This window comes from Canis lupus, chromosome 15, assembly GCF_003254725.2.
Source record: "Canis lupus dingo isolate Sandy chromosome 15, ASM325472v2, whole genome shotgun sequence".
In the NCBI taxonomy this organism is placed as follows: Eukaryota; Metazoa; Chordata; class Mammalia; order Carnivora; family Canidae; genus Canis; species Canis lupus.
Genome location: NC_064257.1, coordinates 34,179,308 through 34,198,474, shown reverse-complemented (window position 1 = coordinate 34,198,474; position 19,167 = coordinate 34,179,308). Strand labels below are relative to the sequence as shown.

General features: G+C 40.3%; 1 long non-coding RNA gene across 1 annotated transcript in view; it reads left to right on the top strand.

Annotated features, from left to right (window-relative positions):
- Positions 1-17,251: 17,251 nt before the first annotated feature.
- LOC118350768 (uncharacterized) overlaps positions 17,252-19,167 on the top strand; it is a 31,428-nt gene continuing 29,512 nt past the window's right edge. The window contains exon 1 of the long non-coding RNA XR_004805233.2: positions 17,252-17,460. This is a non-coding gene — a long non-coding RNA (uncharacterized LOC118350768). The remainder of the gene's footprint in view (positions 17,461-19,167) is intronic.

The window sequence follows — 19,167 nt, the reverse complement described above, 5'->3', positions numbered from 1 at the left end:
AGAGACAGTACTAGTATAGAGAAGACAGCACCGACTTTGGAAACAAAACTCAATTCCTCACCCAGAATCCACACTTACCAACAGTAGGGACTTTGAGCAACCTTAACCTCCCTGCAAATCGGAGATAATGAGATATGTGGAGCCACTATCCTGGGCCCGTCTTCCCTAAACTCATGCTCTCTCATCTCCCTTGAGGATAGAAGTAGCTGGGTGACCCGTGGTGGCTAGTGAGGTGTAAGTAGAAACCTTTTAGGGGTTTTGGGGGGAATTTTTTGCTTTCTTTTTTAAAGATTTTTTGTTTATTTATTCATAGAGACAGAGAGAGGCAGAGACACAGACAGAGGGAGAAGCAGGCATCATACAGAGAGCCTGACGTGGGACTCGATCCAGGGTCTCCAGGATCACACCCCGGGCCGCAGGCAGCGCCAAACCGCTGCACCACCGGGGCTGCCCTTGCTTCCTTTTAAAGGGGATGGGCTCAAAGGAATTGCTCACCGGTGTCCCCTCTTTTCCTTTTTCTCTCTGAAACCTGGGGCTTTAGTAGCATTTATGTGGAAACAAGATAAGGATGAAAAGGCAAGGGGACACCTGCGGTGCTCCGTCAGTTAAGCATCTGCCTTGGGTTCAGGTCATGAGAGGGAGCCCCTGCCTGGAGGCCCGCATTGTTGGTTCCCTGCTCAACAGGGGGCCTCCTTCTGCTTCTCCCTCTGCCTCTGCTGCTTCCCTTGTGCGTGCTCTCTCTCTCAAATAAATAAATAAAATCTTTAAAAAAAAGATGAAAAGTCAAGATGCTAGATATGACAGAATGGAAAAATAGAATCATCTTCTAGATTTAATGCAACATGAAAAAATTAACTGCCTCTGTGGTTGAAGTTCCCATGTGTAAGATATTCTAATTCTTGCAGCTGGAAGCATTCCTGACTGTCCATCTCACAAGCATGTGATAATGATTAAATGAGATGATAAAACCTTAGCACATGACTTGGTTCACAGTAGGCAAAGAATAAGTATTAGTCTTTTTCTCCACCCAGTGCCCTCCGGATCTCATTAAATATAAAGGGTCAGTAATTCAGGAATTCTTTACCTGATTCATACTAAGTGATTAGTGTGTTTCCTGCTTTTCTCTTTAGGTGAGGATATGTAGTGCCTTATGGGCTATGTTGAGTTTGTGTAAGAAATGGGGAACACTGGGGGCACCTGGGTGGCTCAGTGATTGAGTGTCTGCCTTTGGCTCAGGTCATGATCCCAGGGTTCTGGGATTGAGTCTGTATTGGGTTCCCACTGGAAGCCTGCTTCTCCCTCTATGTCTCTGCCTCTCTCTCTGTATCTCTCATGAATAAATAAATAAAATCTTTAAAAAAAGAGAAAGAAATGGAGAACACTGAAGGGTATTTAAGTGAGGATACCATATGGTGAGATTCATATTTTAGATAAATTAATCTTGAGTTTTTGTAGGGTATGTTTGGGGTGTGATGGGGCTGGTAACAGAAAGAAGAAAGTTGCACACCTTTGTAATAATCTGGTGTAGATGATGAGGGTTGAAACTGGGGCAGCAACAGCAGAGATGGAGAAGATGGGATGGAGGCAAACTATTTGAAAGATAAAATAATCGGGATTTGGTGTTTGGATATGGGCATGAGGAGTAGGGAGGGGTCGAGGATGAATCCTAACTTTGTAGCTTGAACAACTACACGGATAGTGGTACAAATAAATATAGTTATTGTGGTGAAAAAAATATGCTTATTGTTAATTCAAAGAAATGTTGACAAGGTCAAGCAGACTGAGCTGGTTATGTTCATGAGGCAAGTTAGATATCTGAGCCTGTAGCTTCTGGGAAATTTGGAAGCCATCGGTTTAAAAGTAGTAGCTTAAATCATGGGAGTACCTGAGATGAACCATAAAGGGAATATATAATTTTAATGAATCTGAAGATAAAAGATATGGGACAGTGATAAAACTGTTATCCTAAATTACCAAGAAAGTAATGAAAATGAGTCTGTTTGTAACAGAAGAAATGAGAGACTGCTAAAGAAGAATCTATAGCTGCAATAATCTGTTATTTAAGAAGATAAAACATTTGCAAAAAGGTAGTGCTTTTCTTAAGACATTAGAAAGCAAACCAAAAATGAATAAAGACAAAAGCTGAAATTACTTAATCAGAAAGCAAAATTATAGTAAAAGGAGAACTAAACTCAAGAGCTACCTTAATCAAGAAAATAAGTACGTGACTCACAAGTATGATTATAAAAAAGAGTGAAAATGTACAAATTTGGAATGAATAAAGAAACATAATCACAGATACAAAATAAGCAAATAAGATTATAATGTGCATGCAACTCTTTACAACATATTTGAGAACCTACAATAAACAAAGGATTTTCTTATAAATTTTGAGTTCCCAAAAGTGACCGAAAGAGTAGAAAACGTTAATACGTCTATTATCCCAGAAATGTTTGGATAGATGGTTAATAAATGATTTTTTTAAAAGTCATCAGGATCAGATCATTTCAAACCTGAGTTCTAGACAGATTTAAAGAATAGATAATTTCAATAAACTACTGTAATCCATAAAAATAAAGGTTAAAAACTTCCCAATTCACATTATGAAGCAAGCATAATTTAATAACCAAGCCTAAAATTGAACCAGAAAAGATTATCAACTAATTACCTAATAAATACACAAGCAAACATTGGACATTTTATTAAATAGGAGTCATTGGACTATGAAGAGAATAGTCCATAGTTATCAAGTACAGTCTATTCTAGAAATTTAAGCATAGTTAAATATGGGAAAATTGGTAAATATTACATCAGTAAATTAAAGGAGAAAAAACATTCCTTCATGTCAATAGATGCTAGAAAGGCTTTGGATAAATCCAGCAAGTATTCCATAAAATACACACACACACACACACACACACACACATACACACACAGAGTAAAATAGGAATAGAAGGAAACCACTCAGATTATGACAAAGATTATGCCTGGAAAATTAGCACCAAATATAAATCTAAATGGTGAAGGGCTATGGTAGACTGCACTCTTGTTCTTAATTATTTGTCACCTTTCATGCAAAAGGATTATTTTTCCCTGCCCCACTGACATTGTGACATCATGGGGCCAGGGTTTAGCCATTTTATTTGCTTTGGTCGATGAATATGAGAGGGAGTGAATAATGTCACTGTGGAGCTGTTGCATGGAGCATGATAATGGATGGATGATACAGAACCCCTGTATGAATTGACCATTGCTATTTTCCCTGTTACAAAAATAGCAAATGTCAGTGGAAAGCTGGATCCTTAGCCTGAATCCTAGAATAAGAAGACAAAAGGACAGAGCCACAGCTCGCCCACAGCCTATCTATTAGGAAGTAAAAAAAAAAAAAAACAAAAAACAAAAAACAAACTTTGTCGTTTGTTGTAAGCCACTGAGGTTTTGGGGTTATTATCACAACATAACGTAGCAAAATCTAAATAATATGGAAGTTACCACCAGGAATGGAATGATGCCCAAAGCAGACAAACAAAACAAAAATAGCAATCAACAAAGAAAACCTAAAATATAGGGAATTGGCTTTCAGGGCCAGGCAGTTATGGTAAAAAAAAATTGTCAGGAGGCTGGAAAGATGGTCTGTGTGATGTAGTGGCCAAACATTGTCAGAATTATTGCCAATTGTGTCTCCCAAGGCAGAGAATGTACCGAATGAGCTTATGAATTAAATGAAAAGTTTGAGAATAAAATGCTACTAGTATGTACTGGTGGCTATTGTCTGGGTGTAACAAATGATTACAAGGAGGAGATAAACTCAGGAAAGAACTGGCTGACTTGCAAGCATGATTCGAAAATGGAACTGTTCATTATCTCCAACCGGTTTACAATCAAATTGAGAAGCACTCTGAGTAGCAAGGGCCAGGTGAGATAGCTGTGTGACAAGAACCAAATCAAGACGGGGCCATCAAGCCTTCGGTGAAAGCGTCTGAACCAGTGAAGGTAGCACACAGTTGGAAAGGATGGCTCAGCGGAGAATGACTATTCCCACAGAAGTCTATAAGCTCAAATTACTCCAAATAAAGTCACCAGAAAATTGGGCAACATTTTTGGGAAAGCTAGATTGCTAAAAGAGTTACCAACCTACCGTGGCTGGGATCTCCAAGCTTCTATGGGCAGAAAACAAAGTAAGAGAAAAAAGGGTGCCGAGCCCCAAGGGAGGACATAATCTCTGATATCCTTTAAGAATGATCAAGAGAAATAATGGAAATAGAAAGACCCCTGAGGGAACAGGGCCTCTCAAATGGAAAACGGTGACCAAAACAATGGAAAGCAGAGAGTAGGACTAATCAAGAAATTCTCCTTTTTATCCAGGATTTGACGTCCTCACAGTGTTTCCTTTGTGGAATTTCAGAATTGCCAGGCATTGGTGACTGCTGTGTACCTTCCATTCTTTCTCCCTCTGTTTTCTACCGTTGTGTGTTGGGAGTAGTAGAGGGTACATTCTTTTTTTATCTTTTTTATTTTTTTTTATTTTTGGTTTCAAGATCAAGAGGAGCCACATCCAAATATGATATAGGGACTATCATAAAATCTTGAATGGTCTCGTCACTCAGAACTGGCTAGGACATTTTAAGGGTTTCTCTTGGGGGAAAAACAGATATTTTTATCTTGTGAATGAAAGGAGAAAAAAATATTTTTGACCCGGGGGGCAGACCTCAGCAGATTGTATTACAGTTCCAGTTATTTGCTGGCCTCCCTCTACAACACTGACATTGGGCTCGGCCTTGTGACTGCCTTGGCCTATGAAAGTGAGTGGAAGCAATGTATGTCCCTCCTGGGCAGATGTATTAAGGATCATCTCATGGTATGGCCATTACTCTTTTTCTTCTTTCACAAAATAGCAGATCCCAGATGGATACTCTACCTTTAGTTTAGATCAGAAAGAAAGACTTCCTGGGACACCCGGGTGGCTCAGTGGTTGAGCGTCTGCCTTTGGCTCAGGTCATGATCCTGGGTCCTGGGATCGAGTCCCCCATCCGGCTCTTTGTAGGGTGCCTGCTTCTCCCTCTGCCTATGTCTCTGCCTCTCTCTGTGTGTTTCTCACAAATCAATCAATCAGTCTTTAAAAAGGAAGGAAGGAAGGAAGGAAGGAAGGAAGGAAGGAAGGAAGGAAGGAAGGAAGGAAGGAAGGAAGGAAGGAAGGAAGGAGAAGAAGAAAGAAAGAAGGAAAGAAAGAAAGAAAGAAAGAAAGAAAGAAAGAAAGAAAGAAAGAAAGAAAGAAAGAAAAGAAAAGAGAAAAAGACTTCTTGAACAGGACTACAACCTTCAGCAGCCAGTAAGTAATGTGAGCTAAAAATAGACTTGTGTTGCTCAAGGCTCCAATATTTTTGAGTTGCTTTGCTGCAGCATAAGCTAACTAGTAAGATGTGACTAATAGATTTGTATTCATGTGATTAAAGCTGTTTCCATTAAAATCGAGAACAAGACAGGAATGCTCACTATCACCATTATTATTTAATATTGTCTGGAGAGTCTAGAGGATGCAATAAACATAAAATGCACTATATATTTATATTTCAATATTTATTGAAAGAGGTGAAATTTTTTGCTGATAATATTTCATACCTGTTGTCACCAAGAAAGTCTACTAAAACCACAAGTAGAATAAAAGAATTTGATAAACTAGTGGCTACAAAATAAAATATATTTAATTATTAGCTTTTACTATATGAGCAGCATGCGTGTGAAAATGGAAATGAGGAAAACATTCCACTCATGGCACTGACAAATATGAGTTTAGAATGCATTATACGAGAAAGGAACAGGATTTGTGTTTTAAAAATCATACTAGAGGGCAAAAATATGATCTGAACAAATTGAAGTCTATACTATGTTCTTGAAAAGGAATACTCTTTATTATTAAAAAAAAATCTATTCTCCTGAAGATAGTATAGAAATTTAGTGCAACCCCAGTAGAATCCCAATGTTATTTTTAATTGGATAAAATGCTCTTAAGCTGATGAATAAAGAATGGCAGCATTAAAATGTTATATTAAAAGTACTCAAGAGCCACTATAATGAAAAAAAAAAGTACAGTAGTGACTTAGTACTGTACCAAAAAATCAATTCAAATCAGAGAGCTCAGGGTGCCCAGGTGGCTCAGTTGGTTAAGTGTCTGCCTTGAGCTCAGGTCATGATCCCAGGGTTCTGGGATCGAGTCCCACATCATGCTCCCTGCTCAGGAGGGAGTCTGCTCCTCCCTCTCCCTCTGCTCCTTCCCCTGCTTGTGCACTGGTTCTCTTTCTGTCTCTCTTATTTGTTTTAAATAAAATCTTTAAAAAAAAATGAGAGCTCAAAATTAGGTTTCAGTGTGTGTGTGTGTGTGTGTGTGTGCACATGTACTGGTGTGTATTTTATTGTGAAGCAATTTAATTAATAGTCTCATCACAATTGGATATACTTCTAGAAGAAAATAAATTTGAGGACTCTCATTTACATTAATTCCAAAAATAAATTCCTGATGGATTAAAGAGTAGAAATTAAAAACGAAAAGTTAGAGTACTTTCAGTACACATATGAATTGGAGAAATATTGGATAAATCTTTTAAACTAAGATATGTGATATATATACATGACATATATGTATATGAAATATATATTACACATACAGAAAATATTAAGGTATTAAAGGTTTAAGGTGTTATTTATAGTGCAAGAGATACAAAATCAAAGTCACAAACAAGTTAGGGAAAATATTTTAAATTCAAATGGTAGCTTTGAATTTACTATCTGTACTAAATGAAATTGTGAAGGATCACAATTTATAAGATAAAGATAATCAACCTGGTAGCAAAATGGGTAGGAGGTATGAATAAGCAATCGACAGAAGAGCAAGTATGATAAAATGCTCAACCTTCCCTCAGTAGGCAGAGAAATGGAAATTAAAATTGCCATGATAATACCCGTCAGAGTAGCAAAAATAAAAGTGTAATAGCACCTATTATTAGCAGAGATGGGAGCAGGGCAAGGGCACTCTCAGCACGGGTGGAAATGGGGAAAGGCAATTCATGATCTCTATTAAAAATTTCCAATGCATATACAATTCAACCCAGCAATCTCACCCCTGGGATTCTATATTGTAGAAGTAAATGCTCTAGTACATAAGTGTATATATATTCAAGGATGATTATTGCAGCATTATTTCTAATAATAAAAAGCTGGTAGGTAATCAAAAGTCCATTAATAAAAGAATAGCTGAATGAATTATGATGATCCTTACAGGAGACTATTATGCGAGAATTAAAACTTAATGATCTATACATGCTACTTGACCTGCAGGAATTTCCATTACATGTACGGTTACGATACAGAGGATTATATATCACCAATCCCTTGAAAAATGCCTCCTTACACTGTGTGTACATGTGTGTATGTGCACAGATAGGTAAAATTATACCTATGTGTACATAACGCATAAAGAGCTACAGGACAGGATGTCACTCAAATGCTAATAGTCATTCTCTCCAAAAGGTGGATTTCAGGTGACTTCTAGTTTTTTCTTCAATGTATTGCTTGAAAAAAAAATTCTTTTTTTGTTTTTTGTTTTTGTTTTTGTTGGCAATGACTATCTTCAATTTCTATTAGGGGGAAAAAGCAATAGACTTTTCTTCATCGTTGGTAAGAAGAAATTGGACAAATGCTTAGAGCTATTTGACTAAGTAGGGATACCTTATATGTTATGCATAAACAGGAAAAACCAGTAAAAAAATGTAAAGATTTAGACCAAGATTAAGATTTGGTTTAAATAAATTATCATCCATTTGTGAAAAATCCTGCAAAGTAACAATCTAAAATTATGCTGATGTGTAAAATACGTTTTATTTAAGAGAAAGCAAAGCTATACCATCTGGGAGGAAAATACATTTTATGTGCATATATATGTACACATATCAATACACATTTATGCATACTGAGGATATGTAAACATTTTGAAGGAGATACACCAAAACATATTAATAGGCTTTATCTCTTGGTGCCAGGTTTTTATTTTTTCATCCCTGTTTTCTAATTCTTCCCTTTCGACATCATGGGTGACTTATGTCAACAGAGAAGGACTGAATTTTCCTTGTCTTCTTCCAATGCCCTTCCCCTGGTTTGGGTTAATGATTTCTTCAATACTGGGGAGGAAGAAGCGGAGGAGGAGGGGGGGGGAGGGGGAGGGGGAGAGGAGGGGGAGGAGGAGGAGGAGTCACCCACAGAATGGAACACCATTGGGAGAGCCTTCTGGCTCTCAGTTCTAGAATTTGGGGTCGTGCTAGAATTTGGCTTTCATCACAGGAAACAGAAATGCATGCCTTCCTTTCATTTTCCCCTTGTTGATAAACCTTAAAGTCAAATACACGAAAAGGTGATGTTAACCCTAGAAGCTCTACTCCTGGCTGCACGCCATTAAGATTAATATTTTCCTTAGTTATTCCCTCCCGCTCTCCCTGGACCATGTTCCATGGACCTTTCCTGAACTGCTGGCTCATTCCTACAGGGTCTGCTTATGAGCTAGAGGAGAAAGGCCGTCACTTCAAACCCATAGCTTGTTTTAACCCGCTTGACTCGATTCACCCTACCTGACTCCAATAGACTTCTGGCCATTTCAAGAAAAGTAAACACATCCTCAAAGGACAAAGGTTGTAACCTCCAAAGAAATCCCAGAGATTGTGCTACAGGCACCAAACGAGCTTACAAGTGGGGAATTCCAGAAACGGTGGTGAGGAGCATGGTGTCACCTCCCAGCTCAGCTCCTGGGGCCAACAGCCCAAGACTGGAAGCAACTCACTATCTAGAATCCAGGGATTTGGCCAACCTTTTCTCCAGCCTGCTGCCGACTCCAGTCTAGCTTTCTCACAAGACCTAAGAAGTAATACACTCATTTCTCAACATATTCAGTAATGAGATTCCTATCCACACAGGGACATTTTTAAATGCTTACATAAAAATCAATTTTTTCTTATAAATAAAAAAGCAAGGAATATTTTCTGGAAGTTAAGGTTTTTTTTCCTGTTTCATATCAATAGAGGTATAAATAGTGAATGAGAGGAGGTTAATTATGTACTAGTGACCAAAAAGTAATCATCACACAATGGTTGAATTACAGACGACACAGGCTTAGAAACAGTGGCTACATTTCAAAGGCCTCCACTATGGGAATTCTCGCACATGAGGCCTTTGTCATGCTCAGTGATGTCCACAGGTTTGTTACCTTCTTTAGTCTTAGGAGGATTTTAGTGACCCTATTCTGAATCTGCCAATGTCCATATTTTATTCACCTTTTGCAAGATGGGCCAATAACCTCTAATTTTATAGACTGATAAGCTTTCACTGCTTTTTCCTGTGGGGTCTCCTGATGCTGTTAACTGATAAATAAGAGTCATTATTTTACCTAAAAGATAAAACTAAGTTGGAGACACACAAGTTCACATGGCCTGAGTAGGACAGTGTCGCATGGCCTTAGAAGGAAAGGGGGATGGGGCACCTGGGTGGCTCAGAGGTGGAGCATCTGCCTTCGGCTCAGGGAGTGATCCCAGGACCTGGGATAGAGTCCCACATTGGGCTTCCCACAGGAAGCCTGCTTCTCCTTCTGCCTGTGTCTCTGCCTCTCTATCATGAATAAATAAATAAAATCCTAAAAAAAAAAAATGCATTACACCCACCTATTTGTTCTTAACTGAAACCCAAGTTTCATAAAACAATGCTCATTATTACACCCAATCCTCTGATACTTGCCTTGCCTTGTGATCATCTCCCTTCCCCCTTTCATTTCCTTTTTTTAAATTTTTTATATATTTTTTCCCTCTTGCATTTCTAAAGGCGCTGGTTGTGACACCCCCCCGCCCCCCATTGATTTTATGACTTACTGGTGGATTGCCATCTGCAGAACCAAAGCACATTCTAGCACCTGTCAGGAACCCCACCACTAGTTCGTGCAGCCCAAGCACAGAGGCCATGCCCCCTTCTGTGAGCACACCCTCGGCCCCACTGTCCGTTCCCTGAGTCCCTTCTCTCTCATCTGTAATGACCACCCCCATCAGCTTATTCCCCCATTTCACTTGTATCTCATCCTTCAGTTTTAGGGGCAAGAAAAACACATTTTCCCAAAAATGGGAAACACATCTATCCTGGGGCCAAGCCAATTTTAGGGATATGCCAGGGAACGTATTCTTTTCCTGGTTCTGTCCTTTTTTCTGACCGCCTTCTCTTCATAGCAAGTGATGCTGGTTTCCTCTTTGTAATAATTAAAGCTAATAGCGAAACTTTATTGGACTCATCATACGTTAGGCTCTCTTAAGACCTTTACATGTATGAGCTTGTTTAAACCCCATTACCATCCTATGAAGCAGTGACTATTATTATCACCATTTGACAGGTGAAAAAACTGAGGCCCAGAGAGGTTAAGAATTTGCCCAAGGCCACACAGCTAGTAAGGGGGGGAATCAGGAGATTGAGCTCATTACAAGAAAGTCCATGCTAAAACCTCTTGGATTAAAGCCCACTTTCTAGCTGTCTGATCTTAGGCAGTACTTAGCCCACCTGGGCCTCGGTTTCCTCACTGCATCTAACATATCACCAATCTACGTGCCACTAGGAAAGAATTAAAAGTATCAATCAGAAAAAAAATATAATAAAAAAATAAAAGTATCAATCAGGTCCTGATTTATATGTTTTCTCATGGATTGCATTCTGAGAACAGAATGTTAGGATAGGAAAGAAAAAATTGCCATCTTAGAATCAATGCAATCTACTAAAACTACTACCTCCTGGGGCTGCCAAGCAGAATAAATGAATCAAATATTTCTTCTAGGTTCCTGGCACCTAGGCCATCCTCCCTGAGTGTTAGCTGTTCGGGTTGTGGAACATTTAGCCTGCTTGCTAAATGAAAGAGCCGCAGAGGCCCAGAGACACTGAATTACTGTCTCCAGGTGGCCCAGGGAAGAAAATCTGCGGCGCTAGGGGGCAGTGGGGGCCTTCAAGTGTCTCAGGGCTCCGGCTGCCCCTCTCCCAGGTGAGGCCTGACACCAGATCTCTGCACTTTCCACTTTGCTCTTGGTGCTTTCATCAGGAGCTACTAGGACCCTTGGGCTTCAGGGTCTCCCAGAAGGACTTTGCCTCTCCTCTTGCAAGAGTGAAGGTCATCGCAGAGTACTATGTTCCCTCACCCTCCCAGGGGGGCGTCTAGACTCTACGACAGGTGAATCTCCAAATGCATGAAATGCCCACTCCACTTAGCCACTCTGACTTCCGCTTTTTTCAGATACTCACATGCGGCCAGAAATAGTCCAAACCCTACAATCTTTCATGGAGCTGAGATAAGTGGGTAGTGTTGCTCCATAATTCCTCTTCCAAGCACTTAACACTGACATATGTCCCTCCCCCTTTCGCTCGCAGAATAGATGTTAGAAAAAATGTCACTTGTCTGTGAGGGGAAAAAAAAAAATCCCTAAAATATGGATTTCCCCTCCCACCTCCATATGTAAGCTCTTGGCCGCCCTGTGGGCACTCCCTTGGATGGAGGCTTCTCTGGCAAACAACCCCCCACCTTGCCTACACACCAGCAGCATCAGTGCGGGCCCAGCCCTGAACACCCCCCACCTGCACCCTTCACACAGCTTAGCCACATGGATTCTCCAAGTTGCATTTTAAATATTTTTGCTCTAGAGTCTCAGATTTGAGGAAATCATTTTGCATTTGTTTGATGTGCCCCAGACCCGGCAATGGGTTCTTTGGGGGACAGGACAGAGAGGGCTAATTTGGTAATAGCAAGAAGACAGAGCCACAGGACCCCTGCTGAATTCTGGGGGGTCCTTGGCGGCTGCCTTAGAGGGAACGCCCTCCTCGGTGTGGTGAGCACAGACTCTCATACCTACGGACAAATCTTTCTTGTAGACAGAGCACTAGGTCTTGGGTGATGTCTTAGCGCCGACATCCTCATAGTAGAACAAAGGTTAGAGCTGCCTCTATTAATTATAGCCTTTCCAGATAATTATTTTCTCTTTTACCCTGTTGGGATTGCTTATGTTCTCAGAGAAAAGCTTTCAGCAGCGAGCTCTTCTGTGTTGTCATCCTCTTTTGTCCTCAGGGAGAGCGCTGAGGTGAGATGGTGCAGGCCTGGCCTACGTGTACTTCTCCTGCCCTGTCAGCGGGACGGTGCATCTGGGGACACTTTGAGAGCTGAGCATTCCATCTCTTGGAGGAGACGTCCAATGCCCTCTTGACAGCCCCCCCCCCCCCAAAAAAAAGAGGAATGATTTTTGTATTCAAGGAAAATCAATGTTTAGCTGCTTTAAGTATCCAAATCTAAAGGTGTCCCCGCAAAGGTAGGTAAACCCAAAGGTCAGCTTTTGGTCTCTACCTACAAAAGTGTCAATTTAATAGAATGTTTTCCAACTTTGGGGCACCTGGGAGGCCCAGTCGGTTAAGGGTCTGCTTTTGGCTCAGGTCATGATCCCTCGGTCCTGGGACTGAGCCCCACATTGGGCTTAACCGACTGGGCCCCCCAGGCATCCCAAATAAAATCTTAAAAAAAAAATGTTTTCCAACTTCAAAATTCCAAAGATCCTATCTACTCGAGGAAGCCTCATTTCATATATATTTTGCAGTGACTGAATACAAGTTTGTCAAAACTTGTATTTTTTTTTACTTAATATCTGATGTGTATATCTTCTTCTTATTTAATATTTTTCTGCTCTGTGATTTTTGTGGACTGTCTAGAGTTTCGTTGTGTGGTTTAACAGCCAGAATAGGCTGGGTTAAGCTGCGGTGGTAAACACTCCCCAGGCTCAGTGACTTAAAACCATAATGTTTTTATTTCTTGCTCACTCTGGGTGCCTGTTTTGGGTCAGCTAGGAGCTCTGTTCCGTACTGTGCTCACTCCGGGATTCGGACAGAAGGAAAAATGACCATAGAAAATTACCAATAGGTCCTTCAAGTTTCTGCTTGGAAGTGACATGGTCTTTGCTTTGACATTTCCTTGCTAAAGCTAGTCATGTGGCCTCACTAACATAATGCAGGCAAAGAGATGTAATCCTACCACGTGTTCAAAAGGAGAACTGAAAACATTTTGAGATAGCACTAATGATTACCATATATGGATATAACATAATAGCCCATAGCCTATGTTTAGAGACATGCTTTTTTCCAAATTTTGTGTAAGTTGAATAAGTTTGTAGATGCGTATTTCTTAAAGAGGTGCAAGGACTCCCAGAGAATTTCAGGTGGAAATGTTAGTGAACACAGTCATTTATACCGACTTGGTGCAAATCTTAAACAAATTACAAGCCCCAAGTAGTGACATGGGTTTACATCCTGGCCTCCAGCATTGCTCCAGATAACAATGGTTCAAAGTAAAGCAGGGAATAAAAGAGTCATAATATTCAAGTCTGCTTCCTAGATTGCCTAAGAATTGTTTCTCTCTTGTCTTTTTTTAAATTAATGATGGGTCTTCTACACCTTTGTATAGGAAAATCTCCAATGTTGTCAGATCCAGCTAAAACCTCACCAGTTTGCAAATAATCCATCAGCTCTTGCCCCTCTCCCTGAATCTATGAATGCTTTGGATTCCCAAGTGAGCATGTGTGGCCTCAGGTGCTATTTTGCTATTTTCTAATCTTTTCCAGATGATCCCACATAGAAACTTGCTCAGACATCCAGGTACATATTACCTCCAGCTATGGACAAGCCCATCCATGATCTAATCATGCTCTCCATACCCAGGGACATTAAACTTCTGTAACCGCTAACGGGCTAATATCCAGCATTAGCTTGAGGAGGTGGCTGCTGTCCAAGGTAAATCAAGATACTTGGGGAGGAAATAACACAAAACATCTTGGCAAAATGAAATTCAAGGACAGCTGTTGTCCAGAACCAGTTTTGCAACTGGTATCTGTGTAAATATTGGTTAGACAGACTCAGTTGGTGACTGTTCTGGCTAAGTTATCTTATCATAACTGCAAGGTGAGAGGCAACGTGGCACTACTTTCCACATGTTGTGAAAAGCACAGATCACAATAAAACTGTTGCTCTTCTCATTGAAATATCTGTCCTACCATTCTATATATATGTGTATCTTCAATTACCTTTTTTTTTTTTAATAATTTAAGGCCACTTTGCCCAAATGGCATTCCATGGGTACTTATGTATGCATGTGGGAAGCAGTGGGGGAAAGAAAGAAGATTTTTAAGTACATTTCAGAAGCACTGGATAAAACAAAAATAAATAGGCTTCTTTACTGTAAGACTCCGCAGTCTTCAATATGCTAATGTGATTGTAAATCTCCAAGAGGTACCTAATATTTACCACCCTAAGTGACCATAGTACATTTAAAAAAAATAAAACCCCAAAATATCATTACCATAGAAGGAAATGTTCTCCATCTTTCCTTACCCGCATACTCTATGCAAACTTTTTTTTTCCATAAGATTTTATTTGTTCATGGGATCCCTGGGTGGCGCTGCGGTTTAGCGCCTGCCTTTGGCCCAGGGCGCAATCCTGGAGACCCGGAATCGAGTCCCACGTCGAGCTCCCTGTGCATGGAGCCTGCTTCTCCCTCTGCCTGTGTCTCTGCCTCTCTCTCTCTCTCTCTCTCTCTCTCTGTGACTATCATAAATAAATAAAAATTTAAAAAAAAAGATTTTATTTGTTCATGAGAGACCCAGAAAGAGGCAGAGACACAGGCAGAGGGAGAAGCAGGCTCCCTGTGGGGGACTCCTTGGACCCTGGGATCATGCCCTGAGCCGAAGGCAGATACTCAACTGCTGAGCCACCCAGGTGCCCCTATGCAAACTTCTTAAAGGCATCTCTCCTTTAACGTAGTATTTACCTCATGGTCCTTCCTATACAAACCCATCTGTTCAGAGGGTGGAAGACCCAGAGTACCTGAAGGAGATGATGGCAACAGATGGAGCTGGGTTTTCTGAAAATAAATTGTAAATAATTGAAAGAAAGGGAGAGAGGACAAAAAGAGGAGATCCTATAAAGGTAGAGGTGCCCAGAATAGTTTATGAGAGGGAGTTGAATGTAAGAAATGGGGAAAGAAGAGTCTTAGGGAACCTCGAGATGCATGATGATTTTGGGAGAAGAATGAGGAAAAGAAATATTTAAGAAATGATGTTGTGAATTATGAACCGGATCTTTTAGCATTTTTTGAGAAATGCAAGTAAGGGAAAGATAGTGATCACGCCTGATTATTGGATTGAGTTTCTTTGAATGTTCACCATGTTGAGACTGGCTTCCTAAGCCCTGGGATTTTCTTTTTCAGGTTATAACACAACATCTCCACACCAGTATTCCACAAAATAGCTTTAAAGAATTGCTGAGTAACATTGTTTTTCAATCGTACACAACCAGGGCTAGAGATAGGGAATTAAACAAAATATTTATTGCTTTTGGCCCAAGGGCCTTTTAAGATTCATAGCAAGGATTAGAAACAATGGCATATTTTCTTAATTACAGAGATTGAAATAAAACTAAGAATGAATTTTTGAGCATGAGACAAGGTTACATCCTAGACATTAATCTCATAAGAGAAAATTCAGAGCAGTATTTTCCCACCTAATTTTAATTGTTGCTTTGATTAAAACACAAATTTGTTGGCTCGAATAAAATCCTTAATAATTTCACTTTGAATTTACATTAAGCCTAAGCCATCTGTTCGGCTAACTATGGACATTAGTTGTGTTAATGCATCATACTATCTCATCAAACTATTAGGATTCAATGAATTAATGTATGTGAAACACTTAGAACAGAGGCCATCATGTAGTTAGAGCTCCATACATTTATTTGCCATTTTTATTACCAAAAGTCATCACTTTAGAAAACTTTTTCTTGCACTTTTTACAACATCTCTGACGTTAGGATGAGGTGCCATAAGTGATTGGTAGCATTTTTTCCCCTTCCTTAGTGGTACATAGAGTGTTTCAGAATTGATAGTGACTTTGATTGAATAAAATATATGATTATTTTCCTTTCTCCACTGTTTTTGGGTGTTTTGCTATGTTTTTCTCTTCCACGAGGATTGCTTTTCTTTTTACTCCCTGATAGTCAAATACATACCTCATATATTCTAAGAAAACAAAATACCACCAGTCCCCCTTCCCTACCCTTACAAGAGCTGTCAGGGTGGAAGATATTATATTTGTGGATAAGCAAGGTTTCAGGTGATATATCGCTCATTTATTATACTTTGGGAAATATTTGATAAAGGATTTGAAATAAACAAGTTAATCAGAAGAGAAACTTCAAGACATGGCTGATACGAAGAGAAGATTTGGTGTAATGAGCCTTGTAAAATACATAGACATTTTCTTAACCAACATCCATGTCATCGGTTTGCTAGGTTTACTAATCATCTCCATTCCCTTTAATATCTGTAGTAGAAACTCTGGGTACATGAATTTTGTCAATTAGGGGTCTTTGGTTACGAGCAGCAGAAATCAGCTCTTGCCAACCTACACTCAAAAAAATGGAGATTTGGGGAAGGATATGGAATAGTGGAAAGAAGAGACTCAGAGCACCAAATTCAGAATAGCTGGAGAACCAAGCCTGGCACCAGAGCAACCTTATAGATCTTGGGGTGTCAAGAACACCTGGCTTTCTTTCCTGGGAGCTACTGCCGGACAGATTTAATCTACTGATCTACTCTTTTTTTGAGCTATTTGTCATCCTGGCCAAAATCAAGAGTGTGGGCAAGGAGTCCATGAGTGGCATGGGTCATGTGCTTGTTCCTTAGTTGAGAAAGAGCAGGACACCTTGATTGTAGTCTTACCAAGCTGCCTCCAATGGAAAAGAATGAATCTTCAAGGAATCAGGTGCTATTACCAGGGGAATAATGCAATAGATGCTGGCCTGCCAAAACCCAACAAATGTCTACCACCAATTTTTTTTTAAGATGTATTTTTTGAGAGAGAGAGAGAGAACAGGGGGTGGGGCAAACGGGGGGGCGGGGAGAGAATCCTCAAGCCGACTCCCTGCGGAGCATGGAGCCCAACTCGGGGTTCAATCCTGGGACCCTGTGATCATGAGCTGAGCCAAAATCAAGAGCTGACTGCTTAACTGACTGAGCCACCCAGACGCCCCCGTCCACTACCAATTTGGATGGCAACAACCAGCAGTCAGTCACTCTAGCGTGCTAAATTCCACATCGGTATGAAAATCCACTGCAAACTGGAAAGAACCACAGGCATACGTCATAGTCCTTGTGTTCCAGAGGATGTTGTAGCACTGCAAATAAAGGAGAACTTGAGGGCAGTGTGGTAGGGCAAGTACCATCCAGCTCAACCTACTGTCGATGTCCACGCCGCACGTGAAGCATCAGATGGGTGAGACTGCCGGCCACAAAGGAGAGCACTTCCCAAGGGCACCCTCAGATTCCTCCGTGTCTTCAACACACCCAGCTAGAAGTGCTGCATGATCATACAGGTCAATCTCATTAGCTCATGTTCAAAATGCTCAAATTTGTCTTAATGTACAAGATTAATTATAGTTGGTGGCTTGACTTATACATCAGATGAGTCATCGTATATATGCAAACAATCTTCACTATTCTCAGGGTTGCATGAGTCAACTTGCTCTCATTAACGTGAGTGAACGCTAGCTGGCCTTGTTTCCATCATCTGGCTTTTTGGTGTTTTCTTCGGCTCCCAGGTGCCACTTTTTCCTTCCTGACTCACCTTCCTCTCCTTGCCTTTGCTTTTGCCGTCCTATTGATTACACAAACAAACGCCTGCTAGGGGGGGGGGGGGGCACATGTTCCTGCCATGGAAAAACAAACCAAAGGAGAGCTGCTGAGCTTGTCACCTGCTTTCTTGGCAGGAGCAAGACATTAATTTTTGCAAAGGCAGCTGCAGCAAGAAGCCTGTCCCTCCACCTTGGCAGGAGCAGAGGGGCAACAAAGGCTTCCTGGGGATCTAATGTGCAAAAGTCCCTGGGGTGGAGTCTTTCTTGTTTCCATCTGGCACTTTTTTCAAGGTCTGCTTTATTTCTAGAGCATGTACCGAGAGATACCTTTTTCCATTCTGGCTTAAATACAATACTAAAGTCATCTAGGGAGATACCAATAATTTAAAAGTTGCCAATGTTTTTGTGTAAAACTGGGATAGGAGACTGAGAGAAACTATGGATATTTCTTGTTCAACATAGCATTTCAACAGAGGATCACACAGCATTATTTTGATTTACGTTTTTGTTTACTTATGTATTAGTGCATATTATATACATGGTTCTGTTAATGGCTGGTCCTGCACAGAGGCAGGTCTGATAATTCCCAGAGGCATTTCCACAATCTTACCTCTGAATCATTTGTCCCAATTTGCACTTTGCAACCTGACTTGCTTCCTATCCTCTGGCTTTTCCATTTGTGACCTTGCCTTGCTCCTTAGATCTCACACCTGGCACCAGTTTTTAAATTACAGCCTCCCGCTGCCTTTTTTTCCCCCCCTGCTACCTTTTTTGATGAGAGTTAGATTTTCCTTCTGGCCTCATTTCTATCATCCATCAGCTCAGCCTTCAGCACCTTTAACATCTCCTCTTTGACCTGAGAATGCCTACAAACAGTATCTGCCTCAACTCTGTGAGCAGAACCCAGACATTTAATGAAAAAACAAAAACAAAAACAGAATGAGGAACTTATGGACTATTTAAGGGAACAAGGTTTACATATATTGAACAGAAAAATTTGAGTGCACACAATAAATATTCAGAGATGAAGGACACTCAATGCCCAACCTTTGGAAATAATTTTGTAGGCTAGGGGTGATAAATAGGATTTATCTCACATGCAAGTTCCAATCAATTTGGTAGCACCAACTGTGGAAAAGGATTCTACAGCTTCATCTAGGTTGAGCAGAACACAGCATCTTGATTAGTGAGGTTGGCCTTGAACAAGGAAACACACATTTGCTATCCCTGCTATGATAAATGACCTACCACTTAAAAATTTTAAAGTAGAAGAGTTTTTTAAAAATGAAATCAGTGTTTTAAGGATTAACTTGGCTTTGCATAGAATGGATTAGAGGCAGACAGGGTGTTTTCAGAGAAACAAGCTAAAAGACTCTTGTAGTTTGGTCAAGAATTGACAAAATGGGAAAACATATCTTTCAAAAGGGGGTGAAATAAATTATATAAACT